The sequence below is a fragment of the Gordionus sp. m RMFG-2023 genome, chromosome 4 (genome assembly GCF_954871325.1).
Source record: "Gordionus sp. m RMFG-2023 chromosome 4, tfGorSpeb1-WG-v2, whole genome shotgun sequence".
NCBI classification, from domain to species: domain Eukaryota; kingdom Metazoa; phylum Nematomorpha; class Gordioida; order Chordodea; family Parachordodidae; genus Gordionus; species Gordionus sp. m RMFG-2023.
This window is the reverse complement of record NC_088778.1, coordinates 14,827,057-14,850,079: the sequence shown is the minus strand read 5'-3', so window position 1 is coordinate 14,850,079 and position 23,023 is coordinate 14,827,057. Positions and strand designations below refer to the sequence as shown.

The 23,023-nt window shown below is 25.7% G+C and overlaps 1 protein-coding gene across 2 annotated transcripts in view; it reads right to left on the bottom strand.

The window, feature by feature from the left end:
- Positions 1 to 23,023, bottom strand: part of LOC135928337 (calcium-activated potassium channel slowpoke-like) — a 90,494-nt gene that overhangs the window by 49,493 nt on the left and 17,978 nt on the right. The gene's annotated exons all lie outside the window — the stretch shown is intronic.

Genomic DNA, 23,023 nt, shown 5'->3' with positions numbered 1-23,023 from the left:
GCGCATTATTTATTTATTGAATGCATTTATTTAATATAAAAAAAATTAGGATAAACAAAGTATAATCAGTTATTTAAAATAATATACAATTTATTTATATAAAAAAATATCGCAAAATTGAATATTTACATCGAATATAAAAATATATATTTGCATTGAAAAAAAACATTTATTTTTCATAAAAATTAGAATCTAATAAATGTTTATTTGCTTTTAACAACAAATTAATTTCAAAGTTATTATCTAGGAGACGTGCTCGTTTATCTCCAAAAATGAGCTTACCTAGACTGAATAAGCGCTCTACGGGAGCACTTGATGTTAGAACAATATTATATTTAATAAATAGTAATTTTAACTTGGAAAATCGTTATATAAAGAAAAAGTGTTGTTATTAGATTTGATAAAGTTTTCTATAAGTTCATTATCCATAATATTTTGGCACTTTAGGTCAAAAAATCCAACTACATCAAGTGATGTTGGTTTTGAGCATGATTCATTCGTCTGGGATTCACTTTAAGGTATTAAGGTATTTATTAAATTTAAAATTTCCTCCTTTTTTGCTTTATTCCTTTCTTGCCTAATCCAAGGCCAGTCAGTTTTAAATAAAGGGTGAAGAATTGCAGCAATGATGTTGTCATTATCATAAAGATTATTAAACTTATAACATGATATTATTAATTTATAAATAATTATTTGATTTTAGTTACCTTTTTTCAATACTAGCTATATAGTATCCTTAGAGGTTGACAATATTTTAATCCCTGCACATCTGCCATACATATAAGTATTTGTGTTATTGTTGGGAACAATCAGACATTTTCACAAAATTTTAAATTAATAAATTTAATTTAAAAAATAAAATTAATAAATCACAACATATTTAAAATAAAATTAATTATTTGAATATATCTTTAAAAGTAACTAGTTACTTTTGGCAGTTACATTTCAGAAATTTTAACTAGTTACAGTTACTAGTTACAATTTTAAAAATATAACTAGTTACAGTTATTTTTTATCCAAAATGTAACTAGTTACCTTAACATCACTAGTTTTTTACCTCTTTTTCTCCTAAATTTTAATATTTTAGTACCATATACACAAACTAACTAATTACCCCTCAACCCCTTCATTCTTGATGGGGTTATTAGCTAGTTTTAATATAGTTTTAACAATGGCGTCATAAAATTTATACTGTAAAGATGAACACATCTGCAGCATAATTTTATGAATCTTTGTTAAGATTCTTCCGATTGCAATTGCACATTAACAGCATGTATTTCCTACATGTGAAATCATTCCTAAATATACCTTTGCCATTCACTATTTTTCAAAATATTAGGACAGCTTTTATAATCTATATTTAAGAAATTTTTTTTAAAGGTTTATAAAATTTTATAATTCTGTCGATGGCGGGTATTAGGAACAAATCGCAACCAACATTGTGCTGAATTAATTCTATAAATACACTCTGGTTTTTTCCAAATTCACCGAGGCATTAGCAGATCAGAAAGCTGACATGCAATTTATTGATAATCCCGAGTCTGCTATATTTACCATTATATGGTTTGGTTAGCTATGTCTTTAGATTTTTCACTATTTGAGGGGAGAAAATTTAATAGTTTAATTGAAACGTCCTTAATTTTGTTGAAATAGCGGAGGATCAAGGGAAATATTTTAATATTTCCCTTATTATTTCCCTTATTATATGCATCTGTTAGAATTGCATATGTATGCCCATCTTTCAAATCGTCAAGAATTGACCTCCTGGATTCAGGTTATAAAACATTGATGATATCCTTGCTCATTTTTGTTCTATAAGTAAAGTTTTCATTTATCTTGGAGTCGTTAAATATTATGGGGAAAGATTCTACCTACATTGTAATGATAAGTAGCTCTGTGAATGTTGTACTACAAGATAAGTGATTACAATTGCCGCAACTGTAGTTGCATCTGTATTATTTCTTATTTATGGAGAATATTTTTGTTTTGCAATGAATGTAGATACACTCCCTTACACTGATTATAGGATGTGATTGAACTATAATAAATAAAATAATTATCATTAAAATGAGTTCAATATTATCTTATTATGTATTTAAACTTGATACGTGATAATTAAGCGCCTATTCCTATAATGTTATACACACACACGGTAGATTTCCAATTGCGATCTTGCAGGATATTCGCATAAAATATTGTAAAATTAAAATCGTTTGTTTTTTTTATAAAATTTTATCTTTACATTCTTTTATATTTAAAAAAGATCGTTGGTTTTTTTATAAATTAATATATTTTAATAAATCAAGAGTTCATAAAATATTCGTCCTATAGTCGACCTGAGTTTAGAGACCTTCATGGGTCTTAATTTTTTGACCAAGCCCGGCCCAGGCCCGCAGTAAAATTTTTTTAGGCCCAAGCCCGGCGCATATCTAATGTTAAAAAAAAATTCCCAAGTCCGGCCCAAGCCCACAATAAGATTCAAAAAAATATCCCAAACCTGGCCCAAGCCCATATTCAAAAATTTAATTTATTTTTATTTAATGAAAATAAACAATATTTAAATCTATTTAGGCAATCATTTTGTTTACAATACTGAAATTTATTATTATTAGAAGGAAAAAAGACAATATTTCTTTAAATAACTGTTTTAAATAATCTAAATTTAAATTTAATAATTTTAGGCCCAAGCCCAGCCCATTAAAAAAATTTTTTTTAAATCCAGGTCCGGCCTAGGCCGGCTAGAAAATTTAATATTAGACCCACGGCCCATGAAGGTCTCTGCTTGAGTTTACGACTTGAGTTAGTCAACTAATTCAACTAATAACTCGAGACTCTGAGTCGGAGTCGGGTGAACTCGACTTTTTAACAACACTAAGTGCTACTATCATCTTTGTTCTTGCTCAATTTTATTATTTTGCTAATAATGGCTTTTCTTTAATTTATCTACCCAACAATTTGAAGCACTTAAATTTACTAAATACGCAGGGATGTGAACCCTTCGACAAAAAAAAAAGGGTCCAGGTCCGGGTCCAGTAATAAATTTAAAAAGGATCCGGGTCCAGGGTTCGGGTTCAGGGAACATAAAAATAATGACGATATTTTTCATTCGTTTTTTATTATACTTCAATATTACACATTCATAATTCAAAATGAAATAATTTATATTTTAAATATTTTATTCAATCGCAGAATCATGATATCTTCTAATCATCCTTCAGATTTCCACGTAAATTTGACAATATATATTTCAACGATGAAAATCCAAGTTCTACACTTACTCATAATAGATTGTCATTTTTATAATACATAAATTATTGAACTTGTGTCGCCGGTACACCCGTGACGATTCTAGACAAGGTATATTCTGGATATATTGAAAAAAATTTTTCCCAGAATTTTAAAATATTTGTATCTCTATTTATTCTCTTAACTTCTAAGAACTTTTCTATTATAGATATAATAAATATTTTATCCTTTCAATCTGATGATAATTTAATTATTTTTTTCTCTATCTAATAGTAAAATTTCCAGATCATCAATATTGTTATCATTATCATTGTTATCGCTACAACCAGTAGATATTGTCGTAGCCTCCAATATATTGTAAATAATAGAGTTTTGGGTATGCCATAAATCCTCAAGATGGTCTATAGCCTGTTTTTGCTCAATACCTAATAAAACTTGATATCGAGTGTCTAAATATATTGAAGCCTATACAACGCTATTTTGTAAATATTGTTGCTATCTAATTTTCATATTTTCTAATACTTCATATGAAAAAGAACTTGTAAATCTTTCTAACTCTAATCGAAATCTTATCCATATGCCATAAAAATTCGATAAACATAACTGTTCTGCTTACAATCTTAATATATTTATTTTTAAAAGAACCAACATACTAGTAAGGTCTTTTATTTAATTCCAATCATCTTCCGACAAAATGACTTCACATGCTCCTATAATAAAATCATTACAGAAATCTTTAAACTTATTAATAGCTCTAGCATCATACAAATAGAGGACCAACGTGTTGTGAAATCTAATATTGCCATTTGCCTTTTCATAGATTTTAATATTCTTACAATTGTGGGAGTTCTTAAATATTTTACAACATCCCTTGCTTTATCAATTATAGTTTTAAAGTATTATTTTTTAGGGAATCATTAATAGCCAATTTTAGCTTATGGGCTGCACATCTGATACAGTATAATTTTGTGAAGAAATCTTTTATTATTTCCTGTAAATCAATTTCACTTATGTCCTCATAATTATTATCATCATCATCTATATCATTCATTTCTTTCAGTGAACATTCTAATAATTTGATTGATTTTACTAGATTAGCTCCATTATCCGTAGTAATTGTATAAACGTTTCTTATAGGAATATGAAATTTATTTAATGTTTCTAATATCATTCTTTTTATATTTTCAGAATTTGAACTCCCTTTAATCTCCTTCATAGCTAAATTTCTTAATATTATATTATTTCCTTTTATATACTGTATATTTATTCTTAGAATATTTCTCCCTAATCTTTGGGCGGAATCAATTTTAAATTAATTTGTTTTTTGTTTCTTTTATTATTTTTGCTTGTATTTTGATTCATTATAAAATATTATTATTTACACTAGAAAATAATTTATGGTATCAATATCAATCTCTAAATAAAATGAAATGAAGTCCAGGAAGAAAAACGAAAGAAAAACGCGAAGATAAAAGAAATGATTCCACGAAAAAAATTAATAAAATTATAAAAATTTTATATTATAAATTTTTTTTACCCTGAACCCTTGGACCCTCCACTTTTAAAAGGGTCCGGGTTCGGGTTCAGCCAAAATACGAGGGTTCAGGTAGGTTCAGGGTCCAGGTTCGGGTTCACATCCCTGACACTAATTATTATTCTATAAGTTTCAGGATTAATGCATACAGAAGTTTGGCTGACTTTACGATTAAGACATATTATAGTTTATTTGCTTATAATTGGGTTGCTTCTTAGTACTTGGCAAAACTAATTTAGCACAACCAGATATTTTGAATTTAATATTTTCCGTTCTGGTATGATGCAATGTGACATTTTTTCTTATTCTACCAACAACCTTTCTTTTAAGCTATTTATTAAACTAAAACACTAAAATATAGTAAAGCACTACTCAAGTTTATATAAGTTTCAGAATCAGTGCTTCTTCCTAAAGCGTGTCTCACACTTCACGCTTAAATCGTGAAGTCATAGTTCCCATTTTGCTTATAACTCGGTTTCATTTTAATAGGCTAAACTGATAAAAAAAATTATAAGTTGGAAATTAATATTAGCACAAACTAGATATTAGTGCATCCATATTTTTCATTTTGGCATGATGCCAATTATTATTTTGATAATAACCTCTTCCTTTGTATCATCTACCAAAAAGGCTAAAGTAATATGCTAATTAAGCACTAGACGTTGATAAAATTTTTGGAATAAATGCTCAGATTTTTAATTATAATGATGGCCAAATTGCTAATAATTTATACTGGCTATAACAATGATAGGCATGATCATAATATTGGCATAGATTTGAATTATGGAGATGATAAAAGATATATATAATTTAAAAAAGAAAAATAACTACGGGAAAATAAACAAAAATACCTCATCGTAATCTTAGGTGAAACCTACCTTTTCATTACCCACCCCCCTCCCCTTCTCCCAAATAAATATTGGTTATGCTAATGCATATATTTTTAAACTTTTTATGAAGCGCCTAATTTTAATTTAAAAATTTATATAATAATTCATATTATACAACACAATATTATTATAGTTTATACAAATTGGTTCCACGTCATTACAGAGAAACCATTACATAGAATGTATTTTATAGAGAAACTTTTATAGAGAAAACAAAAATAGAGAATGTCGTTTATAGAGAAAATTTAATAGAGAAAGTTTGTATAAAGAATGACGTTTATAGAGAATAATTTTATAAATAATTTTACAGAGAATGATTTTATAGAGTATGATTTTACAGAGAATGATTTTACAGAGAATGATTTTACAGAGAATTATTTTATAAAATTTTTATATGTATCTAATATATAACATTTTTGTGTAAATTTGAATAATTATTATTTAGACTCTATATAGTCTTAGGGGGAAAAAATTACAGTATTTGAAATAATATTAAATATTAAAATTACCTTATAGGGGAGACCGGGGTAAAGCGATTGACGGGGTAACAATGTTAACGCGAATAACTTTTTAACCATTGAGTATAAAGACCTTAAATTTGGTGTGAAGATGTATTTTTATATCTAATTTCTTACCTATGTTCATCTTTTAAAAAACTTACCTGGTTTTATATATTTTGTCAAAAAACTGTTTTTTACCCAAAAAATATAAAAATCATTCTCTAGTATATTTTGCTTTTAGTAAAATTTACATATCCTCAGGATTCAAAATTTGGCACACATGTTCCTTAATGTATTAGCTATAAAATAAAATTTATCTGACATCTTTAGCTATATTAGAAGTCACGCAATAACGATATTTATAATATATGTCACCTAGGGGTAAAGCTGTTATGGGTAAAACGGTTAAAATATAAAATTATTCACATTAATTTTTCATTAATTCATTTATTATAATTTTTATTGTATCAATCAAATAATGAGAAATTATAAAAGAAAAACCATATATAGAGATGTAAATATAATAAATGAAGCCATAAAATATAAAATAACAAATAATACTTCATTAAATTTGTCTGCTAAAAAATTTAACATACCTTATACAACGTTGAGAAGGAGATGTAAAATTGGTATTAAAAGTTCAGATCATCATAAACAAATATTTACAAATGAAGAAGAATCTAGATTGTGTGACTACATATTAGAAGCAAGTAGGTCATTTATGGGATTAACGCTTAAACAAGTAATTAAATTATATTGTTTGTATTATATTGTATTTAATAATTTTAATAACTCAATTTAAATATCAATATTAATTTGGTAACTTTAATAAAAATGCTCAATTGAAAATATATTGTATTTCATAATTTTAATAATGCTCAATCTAAATATCAATATTAATTTGGTAACTTTAATAAAAATGCTCAATTGAAATTATATTTTATTTCATAATTTTAATAATGCTCAATCTAAATATTATTAATTTGGTAACTTTAATAAAAATGCTCAATTGAAATTATATTGTATTTCATAATTTTAATAATGCTCAATCTAAAAATCTTGTGGGGCAACAATTTCAGATTTATGATATTCCAGGAGTGTTAAAAAATGAAATACCAAGGGCAGTGACATCAAATAATATATTAAATGGATTCTTAGCATGTGACATATTTCCTTTAAACCCAAATATATTTACAGAACAAGATTATATCTGCTGTAATAATTCAAATGCTAACTCAAATATTGAATTTGAAAATAATGATGAAAATATTACAGTGACTCAAAATCTTACAGTGACTCAAAATAAAGATAGTGATTTATCTATATTATTGAACGAAAATGTTCCAGATGATATTGATGAACCTTATCATGATATGTTACCATCATGCTCAAAAAATTATAATAAAGTATTCAATCCTTCATCTATAATACCTATTCCAAAATTATTCAATATTTCATCGGATAAAATATTTAAAAAAAAGAATTCAGAAATATTAACATCTACACCTTATAAAAAAAATTTATTAATTCAGAGAAAAAAAAGATATCAAAAAATAATTGTTTATGTGTTATTTGTAATAAAAACTATAAAAATAGTCGCGAGGGCGATGAATGGCTAAAATGTACAATGTGCCTTGAATGGGCACATTCTAAATGTGCTAATTATGATAATTATTTTACATGTCCTTATTGTATCGATTAGTTTTTAAATAAAAATCATAAATAAATCTTAAATTTGTAATATTTGTTAAATAAAACAATAAATATGTGTCAAATATTATTTTAACCACTTTACCCTAGTGCTTATCCATTTTACCCTGTACCCAGGGTAAAATGGCGAAAATGAGTAGTTTTACATAACTAATCATAGCTCCTAAAATATTATAGGTAGAGGGCTACACTTTTTTTTATCTTGTAGAAGAGAGATGGCACAGAAAATTGTTTGTTCATCTTTGCACAAGGTTTTTCGATTATTAGAAGAATTAATGGTAGAACAAAATTTTGACATGATTTGTGAGGAATTTGCGAAATTTATTTTTAAAGATAAGATACAAAATAAAATATAGTGTTGTTAAAAGTTACTTTGGCAATGTAACTGCAACTAGTTAAGTTATTAGTTAAATTTTGGGAAATATAATTAGTTACAGTTACTAGTTATCTTTTTTTAAATATAACTAGTCACTACTTACAATTATATTTCATAAGTAACTAGCAATAGTAACTTCATAAAACATTAATAAAGCGCATCATTGAGATAAAATTTAAATGTTTTTATACCATTGTATTTGATGGCATTATAATATTAAGAGTTTAAATATAAAATTGACACAATAATACAAAACTCTATTTTCGAATTTTAGAAAGTTTTATAATCTTATATCATGTTTAAGGTTATAATTATATTAATATCTAGTGGATAGTAGATTCAGGGCTAGCCGAATCGATTAAATTACGTTAAATTGAATATATTACAATATATTTATATATTAATATAAATTCATTGGCTAAAATTTAAATCAGCTCATGTAATGAAATGTAAAAAAATTATTACAAATTTAAATTTATTATTTAATTATATTTATTAAGATATAAATTAAGTAACTAGTTACTTTTGGCATACTTTCTAAAAAATGTAACCTGCTAGAGTTACGATTTTGTAAATGTAACTAGTGATAGTTATTTTTTAGCAAAAGTGTAGCTAGTTAATGGTAACTACTTAATTTAGCAACACTAATGTATAGATTTTTATTTATATGCTTTTTTTTTTATCTTCAGCAAGATTTATTTTAGTTCTTACTTATAATATTGTTTTTCCTAAAAATTTTAAATTATAGATGTGACACACGGATAATCCATTCTTTAGTTTAAAGATATTTGTCATGAAGCGATGAATTTTAATCGATACCTCATGAAGTATATCAAAATATTTTTATGACAGTTAAAGTGTTAATCAATTGAAAACAATATATGTTATTCTTAATAAACGACATTCTCTCTCATTGTTTTCTCTATAAAAATTTCTCTATAATTGTTTTTTCTGTAAATGTTTTTCACTAAAGACCATTAGAATGTTTTAAATAATAATTTATTTATTTTTTTTTAAAATTTTGATAAATTTTTTTTTAAAATTATGGCTGAATTTATTTTAAGTAGTCGAAATAATCAGTTACTACTTCTTGATTTTTACCTATTTCAAAAAGAAAAACATCTAACCAAACAACCTATTGGAGATGTATTCAATTCCAAGTGAATGAATGCAGTCGGAAAGCTAGAACTAAGAACGGGATACCTATATTCCACAATCAAAAGCATAATCATGTACCAGACATTGCAGATATTGAAGCAAGAAAAGAACTAAATAGAATTAAACAGAGGCATCTACTTCCCAATTTCTACCCAATAATATGGTCGATATATCTAGCAATATATCCATAGCCGCCACTGGGAGAATGCCCAGTTGTTCCTTAATTAAAAGGATAATTCAAAGGAAAAGGTAGGAAGAGCGCCTGCCGGTCCCGTGAGTTTTATTGACTAGGTCATACCAATTGAATATCATTTATCCAATAATAATAAGTAATTTTTGTTATATGATTGGTAATCATGATCACCGATGTATCATACTTTTAACTATCAAAAATTTCCAATTTTTATCAACATGCAATAAATGGTTTGCAGATGCCACATTCAAGACATGTCCTCTCTTCCAGCAAATATACATAATCAACGGGATGAAACATAGAACCATTATCCCCGCTATTTATGTTCTTATGACATCACGTCGCCAACAAGATTAAGTTAATATTTTCAATCAACTAAAAAATTCCAAAATTGCTACGAATCGATACTATCTCTTGAACTGAATACCAATAATTCAATAGAAGGCTGGCATCGATTTTCATTTCATATAAGTTCCCATCATCCAACGATCTGGAAATCTATAAAGAGTTATAATTATATTATATTATAAATTTTCATTTTTAGTAGAACAATATTCTTTAGGACTATTGGCTCCATTATCAAAGAAAGAATATCGCGGAAAAAAGATTTTTCTAATTGTTGAAGATTTTCATTCAAGAACCATGCTGGATTATTTAAGAGCTCTATCCCACAATATAAATTTAAATGTTTAATTTAATCATATAATTGTATTTTTTATATTGATATATTAATTTATTATAAATAAAAATTTATTTGATATTTCGAAATGAATAATTGCTAAGCTCTTATTTAGTAGATTATCTAGGTTTATCTTATAAAAACTACAAATGGTATTAATCATATTTTTAAATAAAATTCTTTATAAAATAATTCTCTATAAAATCATTTTCTATAATATAATATATCTATAAATTCATTCTCTAAAAAATACATTCTCTATAAAATCATTCTCTATAAAATCATTCTCTATAAAATCATTCTCTGTAAAATCATTCTCTGCAAAATCATTCTCTGTAAAATCACTCTCTATAAAATCATTCCCTATATACGACATTCTCTATAAATGACATTCTCTATAATTGTTTTCTCTGTAAAATACATTCTCTATAAAATAATTCTCTATAAACGACATTATCTATAATTGTTTTCTCTGTAAAAGTTTCTCTATAATTGTTTTCTCTGTAATGGTTTCTCTGTAATGACGAAATACCATACAAATTACAATCAGTAATATAATATGGAGTTTTTTTTTATAGTTTTTAAAATGCGAATTTTAGAAAATAGGCCAAAATTACTAAAATTATGATTAATTTTATTAAATAATTATAAAATTTTTAATATACAATATTTATTTAGAAAATTTTTTCATCATTAAATTAAAAATTTCTAGATAATATTGATTTTTATAGTGTGTCTATGTATATATAATGTGTTGTATAGTATATACTGTATTTACCTTAGGGTTTAAAAATATAAAAAGAGTAGGTATATAATAGGTATTAAAATTAGTCTGAATAGTTGTTATATTTTATATTGATAATAGTATTATAATAAAATATTGTTTGATGTTGTATAATTATAGTAATTAATAAATAATAATTATATTTGTAAAAAATTTATTATTTTATTATATATCATTGAAATAATTCCCACTTTAGCTGGACATGAATTATAAAATAAGTAAGATAGAATTTTAAATTTAAAAATGAAGAGCCTTTCTTTATGCATTTATCTGATAACTATAATAAAATTTTAAAAAAATCTCTATATTCCAAATCGTTAATTTTTATATAAAGCCGGCATATACGACATAGCCTTTATAGGTTTTAAAATATTTCATTTATTTTGGTAAGTTCAGAGCTTCATTATGTTAATAATAAGGCACACTATTACAAGATCAGTTTGCCATAGATAACAATTTGCAACAATTACCAAGTTTAAATTTAAATTAGAAAGCCTATCATGTGGCTTACAACACCTTAATGAAATAATGTCTTAGGAGGTATTACCATATAAAACCCACACTTAGGCTAATCAAGTGTCCCAATTTTTACAATTTAAGTTTTTATATAATTTAAACTGCTTGAAAGTCGACATTATATTATTATTTCATTGCAGGGTTTCAAATCGAACTGAGAAACTATAATAAACTGTTATGATTGTACGAAGGGTAATCATAACACCGAACCATTATAAGTACTTTTGAACCTGTTTAGTTATGTTATTTAATTTAAATTTCTTATTCAAAATTCTATAAAAAAAGAAATTCAACTTATTTTATTTATTTTTTAATTAAACCGAAATATAAATTTCCAAACCAGAACGAAACTAAATCGTTTTAAAATTTTAAGCTAAGAATCGGAATCTAACCGAACGTTACACATATCGGTTTGATAATATCTGTATAAAGGTTGGGCACACTTATTGTTATATGTTATAATCAATTCGCGTAAATTAGCTGAAATTTATAAGATAGGCCTTCTACACATACTGGAATACATTTTTGACAATATCAGATTATTGTAAAAAAACGTTGTACTATTTACCAAAGTTAATAAGTGCGTTTTTTAAATTTTAATAATTAATTTTTTCCGGAAATGTATTCCAGCATGTCAGGCAATTTTGGTTTTGCAAGACTTGATTAAGTCAATAGGAATGCGAGATATATGTAATGAATAGAATTAAAAAATTAATAATGTAATATCTAGAGGCCAGCAAAATTTTGCAAAAAATATAACCAGTTTATAGAAATAAATTGGTAATCGAAAGAAAAATTTCCAGGATACCCCCCGCCGTGCAGAAATATAAATTGCATTTTTTATTCTTAGTTATTAAAAAAAATAAGATGGGGGACCCAGGGTTAAAGGAACTTTTTAATATAATAAAAATATGTAAATAAAACTTATAATTAAATTATTATATATTTGCTCTAATAATCGACTTAATAAATCCTCCAAAAACTTCTTATTTTATTAGTGAATATTATGTTAATATTTAAAACGGTTTGTATAAATCATGAATATTTATGCTATTTTTACTTTCTTTTTCATAAGTTTGTCCTGAAATATGTATTTTTATATTTATTATTTTATATTAGTTTGATTATATACGTTATACTTTTTAAAATGTATATCATTTTTACACAAGATTTTCTCTCACAATAACAAATTATTACGAAAATATTTTAAATTATGAACTTTATTTATTATAATGGTTAGGGGATAACACAGGACTTACTAAATCTTTTAATAAATCATGTTTTATGCAGCAAAAAATTATTATATTCATATGGTTGATATCAAGATCTAAGTATAAATATATTTTAATAAATTATTTTAAAAATCTATGGAAAGTAACTTAACTATAATATTTTAATTTTATTTACGAATTAAATCTAGTTAGGTTAAAAGTTGAATCTAATGAACCGGTAAAACTTAAAGTAGCTGTAAATATTATTAAAATTATTTATCTTTCGAAATTACTAAGATCGTTGGCAAAACCATGATGATTTAACTTTTTTCAAAAATGTGGTGTTATATCTGGATCTAATAATAATTTAAAAGGATATTTGATATTGAAAAGTCACCTGGTTTTGAAAAAGGACATTATGATTTTATAAGATCTACTTTACCAAAGCTTAATCGAACTTAAATTCCTAAAAGAAATTTTTGGAATACCCTATAACTCCTAGATCCCTTTATTTCCATGAATTTAGATACCAATTTTCAAACTTAACCGTATATGTTGATTGTTTTTTAACACAAATACAGTCACTAATTACAGGATAGATGAAAATAAATTCTTTAAAAACTGCTTTGAATTAATAATTTGAGTTAAAAATTAATAATTTTTCTATTATATACTATTCACGGAATGGTTTAATTATTTTTAAAAAAATATATGCATTAAAATATTTGCAAAACTTATTCATATATACCACAAAAACAAATAATAGATGATAATTGCTTTGCACTTAAATTTAAAAATATGTTAAAATTGCGAAGACTACTTTGTAAATACCTTGACTATGGTTTAAAATTATATAATAACCTCATTCCAATAAAACAAAATTTAAGAATGAAGAAATTATATCCAGATGGTTAATTTAATTATTATTATATGAATCAATATTATTCGTAACTACAATGAGAAATGAATATAACCTTAGATATAAATATTATATTAAATAAACTGATTTGTTAGAATTTAGCAATATAACAGTAACTCATGGTTTAACCCAAAGGTGCTCATAGACATTTTTCCAGGCAGAATGAGTTAAATTTCATAGTGAAATTCATCTAAAAAGCTTTTTTCATGCTGGAAAACATTTAGTATGCTGTGATAAATAAGTTGAGTTAATTGTTTACCTGGGTTTGTTTTTCCATATATATAATTAAATATTTACTTTTTCTATATAATTAGAAATGGGATGTTTTTTAAAATGATAATTTCATATTAACTGGAATAAGTTCAAATGATGGAAAGATGCATCAATAGAATAATTTTAAATGGGATTTAAAGTGATAAAATTAGAGTACCTATGGTTATACTCTATGATAATAGAGGTTGGACTAAAATGAAACTTTTTTCCCACCAACAGTGCTAACAATTAAAATAAAAATAAAATCTTAAAATTTATTTGTAAGAAGAAAATCTATTTTTTCTTGCTTAATAGAATACTATATCCATAAGTAATTAAAGTTAATTTCTTAATATTCTATGCCTTAATTAACAATTTTCAGACGATCTTGAAAAGGTTGTAAAAACTGCCATTGTTATAAAAATTGATTATGTTATAAATTATAAATAGATCTTATTTTCTTGGTATGATATATTGAGCCATTAATTTGAACCTTAAAAAGTAATAACACAATATAATAGTGACTTTTATAATTACAACGTAATAAATTTGAATGTTAACAATCTTGCAGACTTAAGTCAAATTTGGGGCCAGCTAGGGTTCATTGGTAAAGAACTAGTTTAGCGTTATTTTGAATAAAAAAAAGAATAAACCTTTAAATATAGAACTTTTACAACTCTAAAATTTTATAATTTTACTTGTATAAAAATAAAATGTATAACTAATAAATGCGTTATTATAATAAATCATCAATGGTGTAGGCATAACTATCGGGAAAATTTTTAGCATCCTCTTTATTAAAGTTTTATCTATAATATACAACCCCCCCCCTCCCGATAATTTTACATCTAAAATGGTGGATTTGGGATTGATCCCCACTCCCCACATGGAAAATATATTAGAATTGATAAAACCCCTATTTAGACACTTCAAATTATTCCTTCTATTTCTATAAAATTATCTCAGGAATGAAATTTTTTCTCCCACTTAAAAAGTACGTAGATAAAAATATATAAAATAATAATTATTTCTCAATAAATCAAGTACAATATATTTAAAATCTTGCATTTAAAAAAATATATAAATCATTCCTTTTCTAAAAACGAGAGGCTTCCATTATAATTTGGACGAAACGCGCATCAAGAAGTCTATACCTTGGATGCGACGCTTGTTTCCTATAGAGGATAAACGTGAACTCTCTTCTCAAGTGTATAATATCCAATAATTTAATTTATTTGATGAAAATTAGGCGCGTAACCAATGGGGGTCGCAAATTTGATTGTTTTCATAAATATCATTTTAAGCTAATAAAACTTATATTAGTATGATAGTTTGTCATATTAAGCAATCGCTCAACCATAGCGCTTGAATTATCTATTTTAATCGTTTTGTTTTTAACTGCAAATCTATCTCATAAGGGCATCACATTCTACAAATATGCTACAACTTTATTTAGCTACTTTTTTTTTAGACGGGCTAAGTTGTAGCCAGAGATAAAAATGGAATAACTCTATCTCTGAATCTTATATTTTTTAAATAAGATAAAAATTTAATTTTTTATATTGATTGTAGTAATTTTTTACAATAAGGGGAATTCAATAATGCAATGGATACTTAAATTATTATTGAAATAAATAAATAAAATAGTTAATTATATTAATTTTAAATAATTAACATTAAGAATAACAATTAATTTTAGCAATTTTTTATCCTGTTTCGATGCCAATTTTATAATTTTGCATAATTTTTTTCTTTACCTGTTTACCAAATGGATTAAAATACTAAACGAATGTATACTAATTTAGTATTACTTATTAGCGCGTTCAAATGCTTGATCATTTTTCACGGAGCTGATGACAGATGTGCATATCTAAGAAAGTATAATAAGAATAACAAGGGGAAGATTAAACAAATTTTAAACAAAAATCCCGAATTAGAATTTGCTCAAAGAGAGACTCTGCCAAAGACTGGGCAAAGAGCCCCACCCATTTTTGTAACCTACATGGAAATAAAATTTAACGGCTGTTCTATATGAAATGCAAAATATATGTACTCATTAGACTATTAGGACTTAATATGTTAAAATTTATAAGTGGGGCCTGATAAAGAGAGTTGGTATATTTAGTTAATATTTTTTTTAAATTTAAACTTCTTAAAATATTTGATTTTTAAGTGAAAAAAAACAAGACACACTGGACATAGTTACAGGGTGCAAAAAACAACTATATTCTGGTCAGGCGCATAAGCAGGAATTAGATACGGAAGGGGGTGGGTAATTAAATTGTTTTTTAGAATATTCTAGGAGTTATTTATGAATATCTTAAGTTTCTTAGTGACTATAAAATATTGACAATTTCTAATACACAAATTCAAATATAAATTAATGATAAAATTTTAAATGCCTATAATCAGCGTATGAATCACTATTAAATAAATGTTTCGAAAAAATTCTTAGTAAAAATTAAATTAATCATTTAAAATGACATTAAATTTAAATTATAACATAAAAAAATGGTGGAATAATATTAGTGCACAAAAATATTCTTAAGAAATATTGCATGTATATAATCTTACAGAGTATAAAAATATATGATGTATTTAAAAAATGAAAAAAAATAATTAAGATATATTGTATTTCTTCTTTGGGGATGAGCTAATTTTTCAATGATTTCATCAGTGCTTGGTATCAACTCCCTATGTATATTAAGCAGGGCCAATATCCATTCAATCCATTTTCAAAGGTAGTACTTTTAAGCAATGTTGTTAAACGGCTCGATTTAAGTCTATTTTTAGAAACAACTAGCTCATTATTTAATCCAGAAAAATCTTACACAAGTCTGAAGATTTTGCTCATAGATGGCATAAAGGTTTGAATTTGAACATACATTGGAGAAATCTATGTTCATAGGAAATAAAATATTGAGTTAACCATTTTTAAGAAATAGTCTCAAATTGATGCATTTAACGACACTACTTCACAATGTTTTTATTCTTGTTAATGAAGAAAATATTTTTTCAGTGGTAGAAGTACTAATGGGTAGAGTTGCCAAAATATATAATAATTTTTATATATTAGGAAAATAGTATAATATGTATTTGAAATTATGCGAAGCATCTATAATATTTTTTGGAATGTTGTCAACAATATTTAACCTTTTATACGATAGTTTGCATTCAGTTAGTATGGCTTCGTGGGATAATTTAACATCCTCACAATATAAATCTGCCAAATATATAATTTTTACTTTATCAAGATTTGAAATAGATTCGGAAGAATTCTGCGATAGTAATATTCAGATTTGTAAGTGCAGCCTGATTACTCAAGAATCTTTCATTCATTTGAATTATGAAAGTATCTAAGAGGGAGATAATGAGACTTATTTTATAGTATTCTTCTACTAACCCAATATTAATATTGAAAATTCTTGCCTTGCTGCGAGTTGAAGTAGACGATATAAAATTATGAAATTCGTCACCTACATTTGCCCTGTTCTTAAATTTTAATGTAATGATTTCAGCTATTCTAATAGTTTCTCTCCAGGAATTCGAACCGAACCCGAACCCGGAGAAGAAAACCCTGGTTTTGGGGAAAATAATATGAACTCTAACCGAACCTGAACCCCGTTTATAAAATTAACAAAACCCCGAACCGAACCCGGGAATTTTATTTGAACTCGGGTTCAAAGTTGTTTAAATCGTATATTAAGATATTTGTATAATTGTAAATACAATTATTAATAATTTAATTGAGATTTTATAATATTTTTAAATTTCCATTTAAAAAAGTTTTAAATTTTAAACAACTTAATTCATTTACGCCATTTTAAAAATTTTTTATACTCTCAGAGATTCCTATTGGAGTGTTAATAAATTTTAATCAATTAAATTCATTTGTGCCATTTATTTTTAATTTTTATCTTATTCTCAAAGATTATTAGTTAGAGGAAAATGAAAGTGAACAAGTCATAGTAAAAATTATTATATTGAATAATTTAAAGAAATACATCTAAATAAAATCTTTAAAATTTGATATGATTATGCTTTGTATATTTAACAATATTTTGCCTATAAATAAAATAAAAAATTTATTTTTTATACCAAATTTATGTCTAGTTTTTTAATTATGATTTAAATATAGAATTTTTTTTTTACCAATTCAAAAATTCTTAAACTCGAGCTAAACCCGGAACCAAACCCGGGATCAAATATATTTCCCTGAACCAAATCCAAACCGAGCCCACCTATCTTTTTTTTTACCTTAAACATGACCAGAACCGAACTCAGGCAAAAATTTTGTTGGGTTCGCATCCCCGATTCTCTCAATCAAATCGATGTCATTTTTTTGAAATATTTTATATTTTTTGCAGTGAACAAGTTTTAAATGATTTAATGGGAAATTTTATAATGTTAGAGTAGTGTTATTAAAAGGTTCGATTTGCGTCAATTTTTAAAAACGGCTAACCAGAAAAATATTGCCTCGAGATTTCGTTAATAGATTTCCAAAGTACCATCTATGAGAAAAATCTTCAAGCTTATTTTTCTGAATGAAATATTGAGTTAGACATTTTTAAAAATGGGCTCAAAACGAACCGCTTAACAACAATGGTAGATGAATATAACGCCAAGGGAAATTTGAAATTGATATTAATTCATGGAAAAAATTAATAGTGTATTTATTTTTGCTGTGAATGGATAAATAAATGTAATTGGAATATATGTAATACGATGTAGGAATAAGTAATATTCGAAAAATATTTTAGCCAGCATCTGAATATTTTGGCTTCTCCGGCTGCCATACCTTGTTTCTGGTTGTCATAGCTTATAATCGGAAACTTTATTTTCTTTATATTTGCTAATATAATCTTATATTATTAGTTCTGGGCGGATACCTAAATATTAAATAATAAAATGAAATATATTTAATCAAACCTCTTACTTATTTGGTATAATTTAATTTCCGAGCTAATTTTATTTATATCCTCTAACCCACTTCTAGGACAAATAATGAAACAAAAAATATCATATAGTTATTTTTATAATATCAAATTCAAACATAGCTGATAGAATAGGGGCTAGGCGTTGATTTGATAAATTATTTGTTGTTATTAAGATTAATATTAAACATCCAGACGAAATATAGTGATAAATTTAATTATTTTTAAGGTATAAAAATTCTTTAGGGTAAAATTATCCTGAGTTGATACAGAAGAAATCTTTTTCGTCGATAGGTATATATATCATAATTATCTGCATAAAGTATATTCTTGAAACTTTATTATTTTTAAAATTAATTAGAATTGTTTTAAGTGCTTCTTAGCACCGGCATACTCTGGTTTCCCCTATTGTGTAGAATGCAGATGATGCCTTAGAGGTCTGCATTGGTCGGGGTTCCTGCCCGCCTGCCCACGCCCGCCCATCTAAGTGGGCGGGTAGGCGGGTAGGCGGGTAAAATTTTTTTAAAAATGGGCAGGCGGGCGGGCGGGCGGGTTAAAAAAATTAAAAATTTTAATTAATAAAAAATTGTTCTTACGAACTTAAAAAATAAAAAGCCTTTTTCTGGTATAACTTTTTATAAAATAAATCTACTTTTTTCTTCAATTAAAAAAACTTTTTCTACAAATAAAAACAAACTTTTTTCTATAAACAAATTATTTTATGGTAATGAAATAAAACTTTTTTCTTAAAATATATAATTTTTTAGATATTGAAAATTAAAATTTCCTTTTTTGGGAATAATGAAATTACTCCATTGTGTTATTTTATTTTAGTAATGATTGTTTATCTTTATATTGCCCTTTTTATTTTTATTTTCTTATATAATATATAAATATTATTTTTTATAACATAATTTTAACAAAATAATATTTTTTAATTTAATTTTAAAATATGAATAAAGAATTGATTGCTAAGAAAATAAAAAATAATTTGTATAAGATAAAAAACAATGAAGATAATAATAATAAACTTAAATCGTCTATGTGGAAACAATTTAAAATTATTTTTGATGAAAATGACAAAAAGCTAGATTGGATTCGCTGCAATGATTGCGAGTCCATCTTTAAATATAATAGCAAAAGTGGCACCTCCTTCTTCCTTCGGCATCAATGTTCATCTGCAAATTATGAAGATTTGATAGATAATAAAAAAATAACTGGATATTTTGAAAAAGACAATTCTCAATTAAACAAAACGATAAAATCTGGTCTAATAGCGAATTTTGTAGAATATTGCGCTAGAGACATTAGGTATTTTAATTTAATAAATTATTCTTTTATCTTTTTTAGGCCATTTCAAGCAGTTCAAGGACTTGGATTTATAAATATTTTACAAAGATTTGCCGACTTAGGGGCAACATATGGTAAATTGGATGTTAATAAGATCATCCCTTGTGCTACAACAGTTAGCCGCAACGTATCCAAACGCTACTTCTGAAAGAAAATTTAGCATTGCCGGAAGGTTTTTAGAACAAAGAAGAACGTGTTTGAATCCCGAAAATGTGGATTCATTATTATTTTTGCATTATAATTACTTATAAAATTTATTTTATATTTATATTTTATAAATATTTTATTTGATAAAATAAATTATCCATAATTTAAATTGAATAGTTTTTAAGCTTAATATAGTAATTTCCTAAATTATAAAACTTATAGATATGTAATGTTGAAACTATTTTCATTAGATGCTTAAAATAGCGGGCTTGGGTAAAAAATTTTTTATAAATAATGGGCGGGCGGGTAAAAATTTTTAGATTAATGGGCCGGGTATATTTTTTTGAAAACTATGGGCGGGCTGGGCGGGCGGGTTAAAATTTTTTTAAACATTGAGTGGGCGGGCATATTATCCAAAAACCCGCCCAATGTAAACCTCTATGATGCCTTGACTAATTTTATTATATTTCATGAATTTAAGATCAACATCATCATTCAATATAAGGTGAATAGACGTAAAAATTTTGCTTATCTTAGCTTGACCAATTACTCATTATCATTATGAATATCTATTATTAGCTAACATTTAAAACAAGATTTATATTGATGTATAATTAAAATATGAATTATATTATTAGGGTTTAGGAGTAATCGAATATGAAATTTTGTAAAAAATAAAATATGATACAAAAATTAGACAGATTTCTAAATGAATAATAAACTTGAACAAGATAATGCTGTTCATAAAAAGTGTATAACTAGGATTGTAATTATAAAATTAAATTGGTCGAATGAATTTCGTAGAGAGAAAAAACATATAATTTGATGAGGCGTAAAATTGAGATCACTAGTTTTTTTAAAAAAAAATGATTATTCTTTTCTTATTTTAAATCAATAAAATAAAACGTGTACAATTAAAAATTATGGATTTAACCCAAATTCGATCTTATCTATATTTTAACGATGATATGACAAAATATTGATTTTAGATAATTTTCCTCACAATGTAAAATATGCCCTTTCAAGAGAACTTTATATTATAAAATATATTTTCTTTTTATGATGAATAACATTAACATATAAATATAATGAATCCCGGTAAAAAACCGCGGAAAAAAACCCCCAGGAAAATATACCCCCAGAAAAAACCCCCAGAAAATAAACCCCTGGATTTTTTTTTTCATATTTATAGAATTTACTTAAGACCTAATATAATATAGGGATTAATGGATATACTCATATTTATAATGTATAGATAAATTAGTATTTTAGAAAAAAATATTATAAAAATATAATATATTAATCAGCTAAATTTCTTTAGGGCCCTAATTTATTATTTAAGATTACTCATATACTCTTCCATAAAAAATGCTTAAACAAGATAAAATGCTGAAGTTCAAATTGGTACTGGGGAAAAAACCCCAGTAAAATAACCCATATATTTTTTATTTTCATAAAGATTATTTGCTATAGTAATATATACAATATCCATACGATATTAAGTAGACTAAATTTGACAAAATTTTGTAATAAAATATATTTATTTTATTGATAAATAATGATTATGTATATACAAATTTAATAATTTAGAATAATAATTATATTGATTGACATAGAAATTGAAGTAAATCGCTCTTATAAAATCTGGAAGGCTTCGCACCCCATCACGATATTCCTCACAAAGTTTCTTTAACCGAATCTGGGTATTATAACTGCGATTTTTTTCAGTGTCCAACTATCTACACGCCATCGTCAAGTTATATTTCATCGATAGCCACCTCGCATTCCATTTTTTTTAAAAAATACCCAGATTGATGAGTGTTTATTCCCAACCAAATTAGAAAAACGATGATTCCAACCTTGGCATTAATTATTTATGCGTTCTTCGTCGGATAAAGTGCTCTGATTCACGTTCCAAGTTTCTGGAGAAAATCGAGGCTCAATTCGACGTGTTTGGAATTGAGACTTACTTCTTGTGACAAATTCTATATATATGAAAAAAAATCCAGGGGGTTTTTCCCGGGGGTTTATTTTCTGGGGGATTTTTTTCCTGGGGGTATTTTTTTCCAGGGGTTTTTTTCTAGGGGTTTTTTTCCAGGGGTTTTTTTTCCTGGGGGTTTATTTTCGGGGGATTTTTATCTGGGGGTTTTTTTCTGGGGGTATTTTCCCGGGGGTATTTTTTTTCTCGGGGGTTTTTTTTCCTATTACCAAATATAATAGTATATTAAACATTACATTTAAAAAGTTGTTTAAAGTCCTTTAAAGATCTTTAATTTTAAATGTTTAAATATAAAACAAAGTGTATATAAAGCTTTTATTTATATATTACGGTATAATTTAAGATGTGTTTTAAGTTAGTGGTGTGTTACTAACAACTATGCTGTGGTAGCAAGTGCAAACTTTTCTTCAGGCCCTGAAAAAAAATTGTGGTAAATTGAATATGAATATTCTCCCTTTAAACTTTGGAATTTTATAAGATTCGAATTTAGGTCCTATTTATAAAATTATATAAATACACACAAATAATCATATAGCATAGTTAATTTTCTTAGACGCCTTAGAAACAATTTTATAAAAATATTTATCATTTAAAACCATAAATATTTGCTAAATTTTTGTTTTAA